We start from the raw sequence: 19,383 nt of genomic DNA on the forward strand, positions 1-19,383 counted from the left end.
AGACAAAAGAGAGATGGAAATTTAAATAGAGAGTAGGCTAGATACTGTTGGGGTACTGAAAGCAGACCCCATGCTTGCCTTCCCGTTCTGCCTTGCACTGGATCCATTGAGCCAAACAGATAGGAAACACACAAAACAAAATCTCACTAGATTCAGGATGATTTGCCAGAAAGCTATATTCTGCTTCCTAAGTGGAGTCAGAGAGATGGTAAGACTTGCAGAAGTTTACATACTCAGCATGTCATGGAAACACTTGAGTAAACAGAGTTTTACAGAATGTCTAGGCGTACAAACCTGAAGGAACTTCATAGAATTTATGTCCTGTTGGCTCAAGGGAACAACCAAGTGTTTTCAATATGACTGAGAGAGTTCCAGTGTAGCCAAGATAGAATCAGACCTGGAAAGGCCCAGGGGTGTGGTGAGGAGGATGCTACTGATCGTATAGACCAGTGACCAAAGAGCCAATGCTAGTTTGGGAGGTTGTAATGACTAAGGATCATATTTCCATCCCTGCTCCCATCTTCTAAGTGTGAAATCAGCCCTTCTCCCTGTAACTTGTATGCAACTCCAGGGAAGGGATGGGACTCCCAGACTTGAATGAACTGGCCTAGAATTGTTAAGATTGTTTCTACCACAGAGTGGGATGTGAACATTTAAAAGACATTTAAAGCTTTGGTACTTTAACTTTCCATTAAATATGGCTAAATAAGTGTATGAGTTTATCTCCCCACTCTCCTAAAGGGAAGAAGAACATGTTCCTATTGCAGCTTTGGAGTCTGAACCTGTGGTTTCAGCACGTACCTCATTATCCTGGTCTCCTTCCTGTGGACTTCAGAGTTTACCGAGTAGTTCAAAACTCAGTGAAAAGCTGCACTGTGAGTCAATACAGTACCTGTTACTATCTTGGTAGTTGCTATGCTGGAGGGCCACTTAACGAAGTTTTGAGGTATAGGGTGGTGACATCTAAGGAGTATCATCTAATCCGAAAATGAATAAGACTGATCTAGGTAAGAGTGGAGGTGTGGGGAGTGAGATGTGTATCCCTGGTAGAAAGCACAGTTTATGCAAAGACCTTGTAAGTAGGAGTGTTTGTGTAACGCAGTCTGACTGGAGATTAGATTGCAAGGCAGGAAGTGGTGGGTCAAGAGGTAAGGCTAGGAAAGCAAGCAGGAGCAAAGCAAGAAAGCCTTTGTAATTCCATGTTTTTATCTTGAGGGCAATGAGGAGTCGTTTAATCATTTTTTTAAAAAGATTTTATTTATTTATTTGACAGAGACAGCGAGAGCAGGAACAGAAGCAGGGGGAGTGGGGGAGGGAGAAGCAGACTTCCTGTGGAGCAGGGAGCCCCATGTGGGACTCCATCCCAGGACGCTGGGATCATGACCTGAACTGAAGGCAGCCGCTTAATGACTGAGCCGCCCAGGCGCCCCTATTTAAGCATTTTAAGCAGGGGAATGTCTCACTGTATAAAGTGGGTAGTGGATAAGAGGGATCAAGCCTAGCTGTTAGGGACACCATTTAGGGGACATGGCAGTAATCTGGGAAAGCCATGTTGATAGCTTGAATTAGGAAACTAATGATAGGAATGAAGAGAAACTGACAGATGTATAAGATACTCAGATCCCCTGATATTATAAATCATCTTGGTGAAATTAATAATCAAGATCTCATCTACATCAGTTCTTGGTCTTGCAGGACTTTTTGTCTTGATGTTGCTCTTAGAACTTTCCTCTCTCCATGGGGTTCTTTGGGGTTCATGTTCACAACCTATCCTTGCTGCCTCTGGTCTCAGAAGTCAGGTGACTCAACAGCAAAAGGTCTACATGGTTCCGAAACCTAAGATCACACAGATTCATAACTTTAAATCCAGATCTCCTAACCTGAGTATGGGTTCTTTCTGTTAGACTAAAATAGAAGCGAATACACACACACACACACACACACACACACACACACACTAGATTATATATATTGGAGTGAGTTGTAGAATCTAAGTATTGTTATAAATGTTCTTGGAAACAGATAACACTAAAAGTCCATATACTTGGAAATACATTAAGTGGAGTTTACTCATCCTATCCATCTCTCCTTAGAGAGAGAGGAGAAACTGGAGAGCAGTGTGCTTCTTGGGATGGGAGGGAGGTTTTAGTTGTCAGCAGCATGACTCAGAAGTAGAGTTAAGCTTTCCAAAGTGCACCTGTGACTTAACTGTGAGCCTCACACAGGGACTCTTGGGAGAGAAAAGGAAGCAGTAAATTGAATCTCTAGTTAAATATTTAATAAAATGTAGTTTTCAAAATAAGATATAAAATGCATTTAGGATCTCAAAGTATAAAAACCAGAGAAGTCAAAATTACTCAAATAGTGGCTTAGATATAAACGAAAGCATAGGGGTGATAGTCCTCCTATTTAGTGAAAAAGATGTGCAGTAGATGAATAATGTGTGTTTATGCCTGATTGAGGGGCACTCCTTGCAAAGATTTCAGGGAAATAACCATGCAAGTGAATTACTGGGCATGTGCTGGCACTGTGTTTCCTCAGCTGCTTAAAACCACATTGAGTGAATGAGATATGAGTCACCCAACTATATAGTTGATAATCAGAAGACTTCATGCAACAGGAGAAATGGCAGACTGAGGTTGTTTCTAAGTCAGTGGTCCAAATGGGATTGGATGCTCCAACTCCAATATGGTAAAATGTTCCACTAGCTGTGTATATTAAAGCCTCATCCAGGATGTTTAGGAAGTGGGGCAAGTCATTAATTTCTATTTTGTGGTCAGCTGTGGCTTATGTGGAAAACCCCTTTTTGCTTCAAAAGTGTTACCCAAAGTCCTCCCAAAATGCATGAAATCACTCTCCTGCCTGTGAAGTCTGCGGATTTAACACATAGCACTGTAATGCAGAAACTTGGGAGGCTGGACTGCATGTGTTCTCATCCCCAGATTTATGCAGGAAACTGCTTTGTTTATGAATCTTTTAGCACAGTATGGTTTTCTCACTTTTTCATGCCCACCCCATTGTAAAAAAATGGAAGACTAAAAATACTGTTAAGAGTTGAAGAATCCAACAGTTTATGTACAGACAATTGAGGTTATACTATCTCAATGTATATTTTGAAATGTTTGCAATTATTTTATAGCTCTGGCTTATAGGATTGCTATTTATATTTTTATTATTTTATTATTTTTTAACTCTCCAACTTGTAATTAAGAACCTTCACCAGTTTTATACTAAAAACTTGGCTATATTATCCTAGACTCACCAACCAGTTTTCCCAAAGATGATCAAATGAAGGTTAAAGGCAGCATGTGTGTCCATGTGGTTACACTTAAAAAATAACATTATGATACTTTATGAAAATAGCTAAGCATAAGCATCAAAAGAGGCTATAAATGAAAAGCAAGATTTAGTAAAGTGCTGCCAACGGATAGCTTACTAAAGGTCAACTTTCAAAAATGTTACTTCATCTAAACACCTTTTCTTTTGAGCCATAAGCAGAAACGTATCCTAATGTGTATCCTGACAGTGAAGGGGGGGGGTGCCTAGGTGGAGAGGAGATACTTAAATCAATTAGGAAACATGCTCATGTGTAGGTTTTTGGTTTTTGGTTTTTGTTTTTGTTTTGTTTTGCTTCTAAACCCTGAATAATTCAATTATTATATATTTATGATTCCAACTTATTTCTCTATTGCATATTTAATATTAAAAAGAGAGTATAACCAGAATGTCCATCTAGAAATGTCCTGCTCAGATGGTGCTTTTTTGTTCAAATTCTTTTAAACACTTCCTAACTGACAATATCTGACCTGAGTTCTATTTTCATAAGACCAGTTCTTTGTTAGTTGTAGCTAATTATAACACAAAAACAAAACAAAACTGGGAGACATCCAAGTTAGAATATTAATAGAGGCTGATGTACCAAAATTTTACCAGGGTCCGGTATGATCCATTTTAGCAATCGATTGTTTGGGTAACTCAAAAGTAGCAATATTGAATTAAGGAATCAAAAGCTAGGCTGGGACACAGAAGAAGTTCAAGGGCAATGACTCCTTGCAGTGTCCATTATTTCACATCTTCCCATGTTGTTGACTCTTCCATACTTTCTTCATAGTGATTTCCATGAAAGAACTGTTGGAAAAAATGTTTAACCTGAAAGCAGCTCTCTCCCCATATGATCACAAAACCAATCTTAGAGATGAGATAAAAAATTGGCTTTCTGATTTGAAGGCTCAAAATCTCTTTGTTTGGGAGTCACAAATGAAAGCAGCTTTTGGTGGGTGCAGGAGTCTTATATGAGATCAAAATAAAGGAGCTGAGAAATGCTTACGGGTGTTAGAGAACTTTGCTTCAGAAGTGCCTCTCCTGAGGAAGACAATAGAAGGCAGAATTCTATAAAAAGAAAGAAGAGGAAAGAGGCTCTCTGGAGATTTTCCCAAGTAAGAACCACAGCCAGTTTATGTCATCCCTTTGCAATTTCAACACCACCATCAAAGAGAAATGATTCACCATGAGATAATAACATTTCTGGCATCCCAACTTCCATGTAATACCTGAAGAATTAGGCACAGCAGTCCTTGGGAGGGAGAATTTCCCAGAGACGTGGTTAAGCAGAGCAATGGGGTAAATGTTGGGAAGCGGTTAAGGAATACCTGGAGGAATACCTGGATGCCTCTGCCCATTTATCCTTCAGGTCTCTGGGTCCTCCAAGAGGCCGTTCCTGACGCTGAGCACTATGATAGATGCTTGGTCCAGGTGTTCCCATGGCATCCTGGATTTAGCTACTCTTCACCTTCTTTATTCTGTGTGTAATTTTTTTTTCTCTCCGCCAATAGGCTGTGTGTTTCTTGATGATATAGGACATGTCCTTTTTAATGATTTATTTCCAGCAAATCAATCACAGTGCCTGTCACATAGTAGATGCTTAATAAATGCTTGTTAACTGAATGAACTGTTCAAGCAGAGTGAGATCATTCTAACCCAGTGATGGCATACAGACTTCATATCACATGCCAGCACTGATTGAGAGTGGCTGCCCAAAGGGACGGATTGAGAACAGTGAGGCTTCAGGAGAGCTCAGTGGTAAATGGAACCTGCTTCAAATAGTGATGTCCGAGATGTTTCCCTGCTCTAAAACCTGCCTTTGATTTTGTTTTTATTGAACAGAGTGACAGCTTGAAGAAACAAGTCTTAGATTCCATGATGTAATTATTTACAGTGAACATAAAGCCTAAACTGGAAGTGACATTCAGAAAACTGAAAAACAAAACAACAAAAAGCAACAATAATGACAACACTAAAATTCAAAGAGGACAGGGAGACTTTTAGTTACTATTATGGCAGCCTGGTTATACATAATTCTCTCAACTTCCAATGCGAGATGTATAGAGACACACACACACATGTGCACATGCACACACACACACTCATACCAAAGGTGATGGAAATATTAAAAACTATAAGCCCAGCTCAGGAATTTGGGGACTATAGTTTTGATTGGTTTGACAGAATAACCAAATCAGAAAAAAATAAATAGAGAGAGCTGAAATATAACATGAAGTGGCCTTAGCTAAAGTCCAGCCTTTGACCCTTGACAGAAACTCAGGCAGCTGACTTCTGAGCTGACCAGAGTCCTGTGGTATTCTCCCCTCCCATCCTGACCACATGGGCTCTTCTCTGTTTATGCCTATTTGGAGATCTCATATCTGAGTAGGTAGCATGATGGAGAGGGACAGATGTAATGATCACCATTCCTGGGATTTGTAGTCAAGGAGACAGAAAGTACCTGGGAAGCAAGAAATGTGGGGTGTGGTATTTTCTATATGTGCACACACAAAATTGTATTATCCTATTCTGTGTCTGGCTTGCTTGGATAGTGGCAATATTGACAGATCAAAAAATGTCATTCCATACTAATGTGGACATATGTGGAGAGACTCTCATATGCTCATATACCCTGTTTCCTTTTCATCTTAAGCACAGAGCTAGACTGTTGTTTTTTTTTAACCTCCTAGAGTTAGGTTCAGCATATGACTACGTTCTGGACTCCAACTAAATTCTCAACTTCTACTTTCAGTGGAAAGTGGGCAAAAGTCATGTAAGGCATCTGCAGCCCTAACCACAAAACCTTCGGTCCTATTTCTGTTCTTTCTCTGTTCCCTTGTTTGCTAGCCAAATATAGAAGATTCGGTGAAGGATTCAAAGACCCTAGGAAGTGGGAGAGCCACTATGTGAACGAGACTGACATGCCTTTAGGCTGTGTGTTCTTCTCAGAACTTTACTAGACTATACTGTGAGGGAAAAAATAACCTTTATTGTGTTAGGTCCATGAGATTTGGGGATTTATTACAGTAGTTAGCTTACTGTGATTAGTACACCATACCAGATAATTTCTGTTAGCCACCAGAGATTAAGCAGACATTAAAGACAAGTTAAAGATCTCCTTATGAATCCTATATGTTGAGAAGTGTAAAACTTGGTGTCTAGTCATCTGTTGTTTGATCTAGTTCATCTATGGTGTATTACCCCAAATATTAGTGGTTTATGACAACAACCATATTTATTATATCATGATGTTGTGTGCCAGGAATTCAGGCAGTAATTGTTTAAATAACTCTTCATGCGGCAATAGATAGGAGTCGATCAATGCTGTTTAGCTGGTAATTGGTTTGATTTGGGGTCAAGGCAGCTTAACTCTTTTTTTTTTTAAGATTTTATTTATTTATTTGACAGAGGGAGAGGGAACACAAGCAGGGGGAGTGGGAGAGGGACAAGCAGGCTTCCTGCGGAGCAGGGAGCCCGATGCGGAGCTCCATCCCAGGACCCTGGGATCGTGACCTAAGCCGAAGGCAGATGCTTAACGATTGAGTCACCCAGGTGCCCCAAGGCAGCTTAACTCTCATGTCTGGCACCTAAGAAGGGACGCCTGGAAGGCTGGGCTCAGGTGACATAATTGAATGGCTGGGGCCTGGAACATCTATGAACTGACAGAGTATTTCTCTCTTTCGTCATGGTTTCTCCAAATGGCTAGCTTGGGCATCCTCACAGCATGTCAATCTCAGTAGTGTCTAATTTCTTACATGGTGGCTCAGGACTACAAGAGACAAAGAAGAATGCTGGCAATCCTCCTAAAGCCTGTGCTTAGAAATGATACAGCATCACTCTGTCTGTGCAACCATTGTCTAGCCCAGATTCAAGGGGAAGGAAAACAGACCCAACCTCTTGATGGGAAAAATGTCGAAGATCTTGTGGCCATTTTTAATCTATCACATCTAGATAGATCTGTATATAAGGATAAATAAACAGAAAAAAATATGTATAGTATAGGGAAAAGAAGAAGTCCCATGAAGAATATAATAGAGAAAATTATGAAAATTCAAAAGAAGTTTGTTTCTCGATAAAAATTCAAGAAAATAGTCTTCATGGGTTTAAGCAGAGTAACAAGAGGTATCTAACTAAACAAAAAGAAAAAAAAAGGTAGCTGACTGAAATAATTAAAGAAATCCCTTCTCAAAAGAAGAAAGAAGACCCCGAAATGCAATATCATGTTTAATACCCACAGTGTTCACACTGAATATTAAAAGTGTTAGTAGGAAATGTATAATTACTTCAGAGTATATAGATGAACAGGTTCTATTATCTGCTTTTAAGATAAACGTAACATAATTCATTTCTGAGAACTTTGGAGCAAATTATCTCATTTCCAAGTTCTTGTAAGATCAGTTGAGTTATCATTCCTCCTCTTCACAATCCCTCCTCCATTTCTCTCCCTTTGCCTTCCCCCATACTTCAAAATACCATAATCTTGCTTAATATACCATGTGTTCCTTTATTATTGATTTGTAGACTATAAAACTCAGATGTTGCTAATAACTTGAATATCTGGTCTTTTATGTGATGACACAATATTCTTTGTCCCCATGAACACTTTCTGATGAATGATGATAAAATGATTTTATTGTTATGGAAAGGAATTTATCTGAAAATAATATCTGGAAGCAGTTGAAAAAATCAAGGCATACTTGGAACACTCTCATTACCCACCCATGGGGAAAAAAATGACCAAGTTGTCCATGTAACCATTCTAAATGAAATTGATTTGGCTATGAAATTACTTCCACTGTAATGAAAGTTAAGAATGAATACACATAACAGTTATCTAGATGTGGATATTCACTCTATAGATTGCCCATGTCCCTGGCTGACTCTCCTATTGTTGTCCTTTGGAGCACTACAATTAAAACACTAACAGTGAGGTTTGTGTCTTGGATTCTACTAAAAAATACTTGAAGGAATGTTTCATTCCATCCAGTATTTGAGTACATACTTTTATAGGTTTTCTAATCGGTTCTAAATGTTTTCATTTTGCTTTTCCAAGTAAATTTTTGGAAGGCAGGGATTTTGCAAATTCTCAATATTTGTCATGATTATGGGATTCAATAATATTGCTGATTAATTGAGAATTAAAATAACAACTATCTAGCTGCAGGCCTTGTAAAAGATGCACTTGGAGTGTTGAACATTTTTCATTAAAATGGTATTTGGGCATATTCATGTATTTCGATTTCCACACTATTTTTATTTTCAAAGGTAGTATGGTTTAAAGGTTAAAGATTGGGTCTTTGGGCCTAAGTAAGGTTGTATATCAGCTCCACCATTTCCTAGAAATGCAACCTCTGTACTTCAACTTTTCTCATCTTTAAAATGGGAATAATAATAGTAACTACCTTACTACCTAATCTGCTGTTGTGCAGACTAGCTTAATTTATACACGGGAAGAGTTTAGAAGTGCCCAGCATATATAAAGTACTTGTGACAGGCAGGATAATGGTACCCAAAGATGTCTATGTCCTGATCTCAGGAACCTATAAACATATTACCTTATATGGCACAAGGGGCTTTGGAGATGTGATTCAATTAAGCATCTTCAGATAGGGGTATTATCCTAAATTATCCATGTGGGCCCAGTGTAACCATAAGGGTCCTTATAAGTGAAAGAGGGAGGCAGGAGAGTTAGAGCCAGAGAAAGAGATGTGACCAGAGGAGCAGAGGTTACAGTGCTGTGGGGCTGTGACTTGAAGAAGTCAGGCAGCATCTAGAAGCTGGAAAAGGCAAGAAAATGGATTCTCCCTCAGAGCCTTCAGAAGGAGGCTCACGGAGCTAAAATCCAGGAATTAGGTTTACTAGGCGAGCCTAGTGTGACCCACTGTGGACTTCTGACCTCCAGAACTAAAAGATAATAAATTTGTGTTGCATTAAGCCATGGAATTTGTAGTACTCTATTAGGACAGCAAGAGGAAACTAATACAATACTCAATAAATGATCCTGTTATTATTCTTCACAACCACAGATAATTGAGAAAGGCCCAGTTGGGTAAGATGAACATACAAAACTAAATCAGAACAGATTACAAAGTACAGAGTTTTAACTACCCATTCTCTAAATACTTCAGCCTCATATCATGGCGGAAATGATGACAAGAATTGTAATAAACATTCCAGTTTTTCTCTTTTACTTCTGAAAAGATTTATTTCCAAATACTTGAAAAAATAAATGAAAATGTAAAATTCCCTCAATTTCCACTTTTAAGCAAAGAATAGCCATTAGTGAGCTTGTGGTTATGTTGTTTGAGTATTTTCCCCTTCTTGCTAAGAACCTTCACGTTCCCACGAGAACCCAGAGGTACCCCAGTCACATGGTGTTCTTCCTGTAATATTTTGTCCTGTACAAACAATAGGATGCCAATTATCCAGTCTTAACATGACAAACAATAAGTTACTATGACAATTTTATTTTTGGTGAACTGATCCTATGAAATTAGAAGTTTGGAAAGAACCACATGCCTAAAATTCATCCTGTTTATCTCCTTTTCAAGAGGGTTTGTCTCCATACTGTTGTAGGTACCCAAGAAATAATTTTTTTTAAAAGACAATGATATAATCTCCTTCAGAAAATCCTGTTTTCCCTCCAGTCTCCCTACCTCTCTATACTCACACAAATTATTTTTTACATAGACTAGTCCTAACCTGTATGATGCTAGGGACTTAAATACAGTTACTTCATTGTATCTTAAGACAGTTTCCTCTTTCTTAGTTCTCAAAGAAGAAATAACATTGTCATCTTTTCCTCTTGTTCTATTGTAGTTACATATACTGTGTTACAAAATATATGGCAGTTACAGGAAATGGCAAGCAATTGATGGAAATTTTTGCTTCTCCTGGTACATAAGTAGAGGGATTTAAGGTACTCTTTAATTTAAGGTTTTTCTTCATTTGTTCTCAGTTGGGAACTGTGACTCACCTGGATGATGTTTCCTATATATATATATATATATATATATATATATATATATACACACACACACACACACACATATATGTATGTATATATATACAAACATATATGCATACATATATGAACATACGTATATGTTCTAATAATGCTTCTATTTCCTTGAAAATGTTTCAGGCTAAAAAGCTGTGGCCTGGGAAGCTATCAATGACAACAAAGATTATTTCAAAAGGGCTCAGGAGCCAATTAAATAGGCTTCCATTAATTGGAGCATCATAACGGGTTATAAATAAAATGGACTAGACACATCAAATGCTTTTAAATCCATTAATTCATAATGATACTTATAAATTTTGAAGGATGCTAGCGAACCAACTTAGTATTTTGGAAACTTGTAAATAAAGGAAAAGAATCATTTATTTATCTGTCTTTTCTCTATGAACTGTACCTCAAAGTAGCCTTATATGGATGATGGGAATCCTTTCTTTATAGCAATATTCTAGTTAATAAGTGGTGAATAAATGACAAAATTAGAATATCACCATTTTGCAGCCCCTAATGAAATACTGGATCTAGGCAGTGGCCACTTATGGCTGCTAACATCATAAAGTGAAAGATAATTCATCATTATACACTTCCTGGTGGAAGTACATATCACCACCCATGAAATATGAAATAGCTTTGCCAAAGAAATTGAACCTGATTTTCACGAAACATCCAGACTAACTACCAATACATAGCAATACAGAGGACAGAGGAAAGAACATAATATACCATGGGAAAACAAATGGCAAAATCTGGACTGAAGAAAACTGAAGGACTAAGAACCTGGCTTTATTAAGAAAATCTGTAAGGAAAAGAAAAAAAGATTAAAAGGAAATCTATAGTTTTAAACCTGTAAGATACTTAAGGGATATATCAACCAAGGAAACTATATGGACTTTATGTGAATCCCATTTAAAACAAATTATTTTAAAAAGACCCACAAAACAGTTATAAGACAAAGAAATCTGAATACAACTGGATGTTAATTTTAGTTAATATAGTTCTAGAATACATGATCCTTTTTCTAAGGAAACAGATTCTAGGTTTCCATTAAATTTTCTCTTTTATTGTATATTTTTGTGAACATATTAATCATAGTTATTTTTAAAGACTGTTTCTGGTAGTTCCAGTATTTGAAATACCTGTGAGCTTTTTTCTTTTCTTTTTAGTTTTGGGCATGTTTCTGGGCATACCTGGTAATTCTGATTGACTGTCCAACATTGTGTATGAAAGTTGTTGCTGCATTTTCTTTAGCGAGGAGATACTTTATCCTCTGGCTAAATATGGATGAATAACCTCATATCGATCAGTTTGCTTCTGGTTTACCTCATGCTAGGTTGTAGCCCTCTGGGGTTCAGACTGAGAGCCTGGGGAGTTGTCATGACCTGGTAAGGCCCTGGGTTTCTTTTTTCTTCCCTTCCCTTCCCTTCCCTTTCCTACCCTTCCCTTCTTTCTCCTTTTCTTTTCTTTTTTCTTTTCTTTTCTTTTCTTTTCTTTTCTTTTCTTTTCTTTTTTCTCCTTTCTTTCTTTCTTTCTTTCTTTCTTTCTTTCTTTCTTTCTTTCTTTCTTTCTTTCTTTCTTTCTTTCTTTCTTTCTTCCTTCCTTCCTTCCTTCCTTCCTTCCTTCCTTCCTTCCTTCCTTCCTTCCTTCCTTCCTTCCTTTCTTTCTTTCCTTCTTTCTTTCTCTATCTTTCTTTCTTTCTCTATCTTTCTTTCTTTTCTTTCTTTGTCTCCCTTGCATTGTAAGAATGCTGAAAGCTCTGCTCAGCTTTTCAGCAGTGTTTTCCTTGGGTTCTTGGCTTCTTGCCTTGCACATCTAGAGATATGGCAACCACCTCAAGAAGGAATCAGCAAAGTGTGTTGGGCTCATTTTCTTGTGATCCCTTTACTTAAGGTTCTTAATTTCTCAAGTCCTGGTCATTTTTTTTCCCCAGGTCTAACCTCCAGCTTTTCTCCTTCCAGTGCTGTGAGATGTCTGTCTCTGCTTCTCTGCCTCTTTACAGGGGCCCTCTACCTTGTTTCTCAGTCTCTCACTTTTGGAGCTGAAGAACTGGCATACGCTGCAAGAGAAATGGCAGCATGAAGAACATTGAGCTTCCTTCCCCCTTGGGTCTTGGCCTTTCAAGTCATGCCTGCCCCCAGGCTTCTGGATGACTTCAAGCATCAGAGATATATCTCATCCATTGTTTAGCCTTGGAGAACTGCACTGTTCTGTCACAGGCTACTCTATTGCATCCACAAGCAGAGGTTCTCTCTGACTGGATGTTTGATGGAAACAGGGAGTTACTCTTGATTATTTTAAGTCTATAATGACATTGTGATTTTGTATGTTTAAAAAGGTGACTCTTACAAATATAGAAAATGAAATATTTGAAATACTTACATAATAATGTTTTGCTTCAAAATAATAAGGGGAAGGGGGAGTGGGTAAGAGATGTAGATGACACAAGATGTGCCTTGAGTTCATGATTGCTGAAGCTGCCTGATGGACACATGGAAATGAGTTATAGTATTCTTCTTACTTTTGCTTATGTGGAAAATTTTCTGTAATACAAAGTATAGTAAATAAGTAACATGTAGTCTTTATACTCTTGATTTTCTTTCAACAGGTATGAAATTATCCTTTGAGAAACAGACTAAGTTAAGCAATTTCTATAGAAAAAACAACCATATATTGAAAATAAAGAAATATACCTTCTTAAATATAGAAGCACAACCACTAACAGACCTACTACATTACCTGTTAGCTGAACTCAAGGGAAATTTATGACAAAAGAATAATAAGTTGACATGAGGGACACAGTGCACTGGGGCTCAGGAGAGAGCACAAATTTCTGAATTCAGGAGGTAGCCCATGCTGAGTAGGAAAAGCACTAGGATAAGTTTTGGTTCTGCTTTACTGAGGTCCCCATAGGCAGATCAGGAAAGAAGATAGCAAGGAGCCTATTTCCTGACCTAGATTAACTGAAAGTTTAGTTACAGTTCAAGATTATACTTAATTTATGAGACTACAATTAGAAAAATGATGGTATTTCTTTCATTTCTCAACAAGGAACTGTCTACTTTTCAGCACTTTCCTATGGGATTTCAAAGATTCAAAAATGCCAGGGGAGAGATGTGGAACTCAGTACACATCATTTTGGTTTTTCCTCCTCCAAGTCTCCATCACATGTTATCCAAACAACATTGGATTAAAATAAACATCAAGGAATTTCCATGAGGCAGCATGAGCTGATTAAATGCTCTCCTCACTGTTTGCTTTCTTCAGTCTCTTCTCACCCACCCAGCAGTAGGGGCAGGCAGGAGGTCTCCAGAGGACTGTGGTGGGGCAGCTGTCCTGGCTCATAATATTCTAGGGATGGATATCCTGCCATCTTCCTGTCTCACAGGGAAACTCATTATTTGAGCAGAAATGTTTAGAGGTTATTATATGGATTCTTTTGGCCAGATAGAAACAAGCTATTGAGGCTATTCACATGTTACTGTTTTCCAACTATCTCTGTTTTGGTTTTTGTTCTATTTAATTTTATTATTTCTGTATAGGAATGATACTAAAAATCCAACCTTGAAGAAAACAGTAGGGTAGATTGTAGGGTAAGTGCAAAGCTACTTATTTTTGTAGTCACATTTCAGGTGGGGATTATCAGAATTCAAAACTGAAATGAGTCTTAAGTGGATTTAGCTAGTATCTCAGATTTTAAAATGAAAAGATATTATATCAGCTAACTGAAAATACATAATGAGTTATTGTTTAAATTTCTCAAGGCATCTCTACCTTCAGTAAGTGGCAACAGGTAATTGTAATAAAATGTATGTTTTTGATCTTACCATATGTGCATATATAACACATATACATACGTACGTATAATACATAGTAGTTTGAACATTCTTTTACATTCTAATAAGCAAGTGCAGAAAAAGTCCACCTACTGATAAGGCAGGATATGTACTAGTAATTTTTATAACGTAGATCTTACACATTTTTGGAGACAATTGGAGGTATCCAGAAGGCAGCACGCTATGGTACTTAGATGTCAGGGGCCCTGGATTCTACTGTAAACTCTGCCACTAACAAGTGGTATGATCTTAATCAAGTGCATGCACTCACACTGCCTCAATTTCCTTATCTGCAAAATATGTTAGATTAAATCTCCTAAAGTTTTTTTAGCTGAAAATTACATGATTTTATAATGTATCATCAATGATTTTAATGGAATAACTGTATGTTTCCCTATAACTATAAAATAGACCCTCAGAATAGTAGATTTTGGCAAAAGAATTAAGGTAAATTGAACTCTAATGCCAATTACTGTTAGTGTTGAGCAATGATAATTATGATGGAAAATATCTAATCTGTACTGTATGATTACCATATATTAGACACTGAGCTATATGCTTTACACACTTATTTAACTTTACATCCCTATGGGGTGGATACTACTATTATTATTCCCATTATACAGATAAGAATACTGAGAAAAGAGAGGATATATAATTTATCTATAGTCACTCAGCCAGGATGTGGTAGAGCTAGGATTTGAACCTAGGGTAGATTGTCTCCAGATCCCATGCTCATTAGCCATGGTTGTTCACTGCCACCTTACAGTATTTTGCTCTCTATGGACTTTTATTATTTTCTTATTATGTTGTGAATCTTTAACCTAAGGTTATATCTAAAATGTAGAATGAAAGGATATTTTATATTTTCAATGTGCTTTAAGATGTATAAAATGCTGTTATACTCTTTGTCTCATCGTATAGTCAAAGCAGTCCTCGAAGTAAGAGTAGGTATTATTATCATTATTTTTAATAAGGGAAAGCAGAGACAGAGAAGGGCCTTTGCTAAGCTTTTATGAATAGATTTCTGAGCTGGGTTTCCACCTTTAGGACTGTATCAGCGCACTGCTTCATCGATTGTGTTACTTCTAATATAAATGCAGTATTTTCCATAGTGAGATTAAAAAAACCATAAAATCCATAAAATAATTATATAATAGCATTTCTCAGATATTAGGACATTTGAGCTATGGGATAGTTTCCAATCAAGTTGAAAGAAATGAGATTCTCTCTCTTGATTTTGGGAGATCAAATCATCTGCATCAATTATTTTCAGGGACATTGAAATGTGTACAACAAACAATGATAATACATTTGTACTTATGTGCTTTGTTTTTTCATTATTTATGTAAAAGGACAGACTGATAGATAAGAACGATATTGAATGATTTCTAGTTGTCAATTCAAACAAGTATGTCATAGGCAAATGACCAAATGACAAGTCAGTTAATGAATGGAGTTGCCAGTTGTTGGACTGAATTGATAGCTGAGACAAAGTCCCAGATCTGGGACCCCCTGTTGAAGCAGCCATAGTCCTACAGACTGAGGATAATAAAAGCTCTCTCTGTGATCAGTGATTGGAATATTTGAGCGAGTAGCTCAGTTACATAGCCTCTTTCCCATCTGCTTTCCTCTTGTGGTAGGGTCATCATTTATTTAGTAATTTACTGAAGGCTCACAATATGCAAGTCACCATGATGGCAGTCAGGGCTTCAGAGACATACAAAAAATACAATCTTTGACCTAGAGGATCATTTAGTTACCATAGAAAGCAATCAGTCAAGAAAAAAGTCATGAGTTCAGGAGAGGTTTCTTCAAAATTGTAAAATTGGTAGAATAATTAATGTGCTTAAATGTATGGAGAGGGTATTTAAACACATTAGGGAGACCTTGGGTCCAAATTATAAAAACATATGAAGCATTTCAATAAAGGAAAGACAGTTATCCTGTTCAATTTTGACATGAACTTAAAACTGCTATAAAAATGAAGTCTATTAAAATCTCCAGAGCAGGGGAAATATGCAAGAGAAGAAAGGTAATCATGAGGTACTATATGGCATACCTGTGAATAGCATTTCCATGTCCGTAAGAATGTAGGAAGTGAGTATTTCTCTATCCAAAATTGCAAAATAAACACATTGGGAAGATAGGAAGTTTGTGTCTGTATAAAACACACAGTAAATCTTAGATAATGAAAATTTTTAAAAGATTTTATTTACTTATTTGAGAGAGAGAGAGGAGTAGCAGAGGGAGAGGGACAAGCAGACTCCACACCGAGTGTGGAGCCCGACTCCGGCCTCTATCTCACGACCCTGAGATCATGACCTGAGCTGAAATCGAAAGTCGGTCACTGAACCAACTGAGCCACCCAGGCGCCCCCTTAAATAATGAAATTTTTTAAAAGCATCCTTAGCATGCACTCCCTTCTAGATGTGTTCTACTACTTACTTTATTTGTATTCTCTATTGATGTAATAGCAATTAACTAGAATAGTAATATGTTTTAAATATTATATGAACATATATTGGTGAGTGTTGGTAAAACACTGGACCAATTAAATCTTTTAAGGTTTTTGCCTAGGTCAATATTGTTGAAAAATATGAAAAGTCATAACAATATTTTGATAGGACTATCATAAAAGCAAATAGCATAATATTGCTATTATTTTCAAAGATGCTTTTGAATTAAAAGAAGTACTTTCCCATATTAAACAAAAAGTTTGGGCTTGTGTGCAAATAATGATGATACTAAAAATGATGTGACACATGCTATATGCAGGGCTCTCACAGAGTGTGTTGAAAACCAGAAGAGAGAGAAAACCTTCCCAGGGTTAGATGATCAGGGAAGATTAGTGGAGTATATTGAATTTGCACCCACACAGTGACTACAGAAAGCTTCATATGATGTCGTATCTTTGTAGCATTGCCAGTTTTTAGTAAACTTTTTCCCTTTCTAGTTTCCTTAAATATATTTTATTTTTGAAGTTTTACTGTTTCACTGTTTTAAAATTTTATTTTATTTTATAAATCACCATACATCACATCATTAGTTTTTGTGTAGTGTTCTATAATTCATTTTTTGCATATAACACCCAGTGCTCCATTCAATACATGCCCTCTTTAATACCCATCACCAGGCTAACCCATCCCCTCAGCCCCCTCCCCTCTAGATCCCTCGGTTTGTTTCTCAGAGTCCATAGTCTCTCATGGTACTATTTCACTTTAATGTATCTAAATATGTTCCTTTTATTCTGCTGCTTGTCCTTCTTGAACTTACCATCCAAGTTCTTCATCAAGTCTGAAAAATTTAGTCATCACCATTTCAAATATAGTTTCTCTCCTGTTGTCATATGGAACTCCACTGGATGTATTTTAAACCTTTCATTCTTTCCTTCCATGCTTTTGGGTTCATCATTTCACTTTGTCTCTCTTGGTTTCATTCTAGGAATTTTCCTTCAGTTCACTAAGTGTAGCAGTTTGTTACTGCTGCAAAACAAACCAGCCCCAAACTCAGTGGTTTATAACAATTAGCATGTAGTATTGTTCATGAACCAGGTCAGCAAATTGATCTTTCTGTCTCCATTGGGCTCACTTTTGTATCTATAGGCAGCTCTGTGTTGACTCTGTGGCTTTGCTGATTTGGGCTGGTTTCTGCTAAAGTTCCTGGGGCTCAGCTGGGATGACTCAGCTTTCTTTCAGGTCATCTCTCCTCCTCTAACAGGTTAGCCTATCAATATTCTCATGGTGGTGACAGGGTTACAATAGAACAAGTAGAAGCACACAAAGCCTACCCAGGCCTAGGCTAACATTGAGAACCCTAGGCATTTTTGCCTTTGGAGAACTTACTCCATAAAAAAGTATTAAAAATTATGTTTTACAACTGCCTTGGCATAAATATGAGTATAATCCAGCCTGGATTCATTACTACAGATTTGTTATATTCATCTTTATCCCACTTAAAAAAAATAATATCAAAACGTTCTTGTGGCCCCTACAGGTTTTGTGGGTCCTGAGCATTGTGATTCCCATGCCTAATGGATGAGTCAGCCCTGCACACCTTTACCTCTGCTGCATCCTTTTGACCAAAGCCAATCAAAACACCAGTCTCAGATTGGAAGACTGGGAAAATAGACTTCACCATTTGATGGGAAGATCTGCAAAGTCACACTGCAGAAGGTATGATTATAGGGAGGGATGAAGAATTGAGTCCATTCTGTAATCAATTTCCCACATCAATTTTCTCTTCCTGTAAATTTGATCTATTTAGTTCATCTGCTGTTTTGTTTCTTGCTTGATTTTTTTTGCTCAAGTTTTATTTTCTTTTTTTGCTTCCCCAAACATTTAAAACATACTTATTTTGTGTTTTGATTCTAATAATTTTAAGTACTAAAGGGCTTACAAATCTAATTGCGCTGTTTTTGTTTCTGCTAGTTCCTGCTCTTAGGGACTTTTTTTTTTTTTTGTATAATTTGGCAACTTTGGTTTGATGGCATGTTCTGTTTGCTTTTGCTTTTGCCAGATGCCCAGGATATTAAACTCAGAACTATATGAAGTTTGTTTCTTGGTTTGGAGTCTTTTGGTCACACACTGACTGAGTAGGTAATATGCATTCAACTGCCAGTCCACAAGGATCCAGTTGATCCTCAGGGGAGATGTCTTCTCTCACCTGGAGCTGAGGCAGATACTGTTAGGTTTCTTTGCTACCTCTCTATTTTCAGAAGCAGGTAATATTTCCTTTGGCTTACCCAAAGGGCTCAAGGCCTTTTTTCCCTCTCTTTTTCCCTGAATGATTCTATAAAACAAAGCACTAAGTTTCTGCTACTGACAAATGCCCCTAGGTAAATCCATCTCTCCTGAGCTTGCTCACCACTGCAATTCTAGCATTTTTTTTCTTTTTCTTTTTCTTCTTTTTCTTACCTCCTCTCCCTTTCTCTCTCCCTCTCCCTCCCTCCCTTCTTCACTTACTTCCTTTCTTTTCTTTCTTTCTTTCTTTCTTTCTTTCTTTCTTTCTTTCTTTCTTTCTTTCTTTCTTTCTTTTCTTTTCTTTTCTTTTTCTTTCTTTTTCTTTTTCTTCCTTCCTTCCTTCCTTCCTTCCTTCCTTCCTTCCTTCCTTCCTTCCTTCCTTTTTCTGTCTTTCTTTCTTTCTTTCTTTCTTTCTTTCTTTCTTTCTTTCTTTCTTCTTTCTTTCTCTCAGGGTAGTCTGTTAGTTTCCTGT

The 19,383-nt window shown here is 37.3% G+C and overlaps 1 long non-coding RNA gene across 3 annotated transcripts in view; it reads left to right on the plus strand.

Moving 5' to 3' along the window:
* The window catches only part of LOC114204890 (uncharacterized), a 382,680-nt gene extending 363,573 nt beyond the window's left edge, over positions 1-19,107 (plus strand). For 2 of the 3 annotated variants that reach the window (XR_015768216.1, XR_015768217.1), the window contains 2 exons: positions 18,166-18,344; positions 18,688-19,107. This is a non-coding gene — a long non-coding RNA (uncharacterized LOC114204890). The remainder of the gene's footprint in view (positions 1-18,165; positions 18,345-18,687) is intronic. The other variant, XR_015768225.1, reaches the window with a different exon arrangement.
* Positions 19,108-19,383: the final 276 nt, after the last annotated feature.

Source organism: Eumetopias jubatus, unplaced genomic scaffold (assembly GCF_037043125.1).
Source record: "Eumetopias jubatus isolate StellerSeaLion01/CBP00866 unplaced genomic scaffold, mEumJub1_p1.0 scaffold_5, whole genome shotgun sequence".
Lineage (NCBI taxonomy): Eukaryota > Metazoa > Chordata > Mammalia > Carnivora > Otariidae > Eumetopias > Eumetopias jubatus.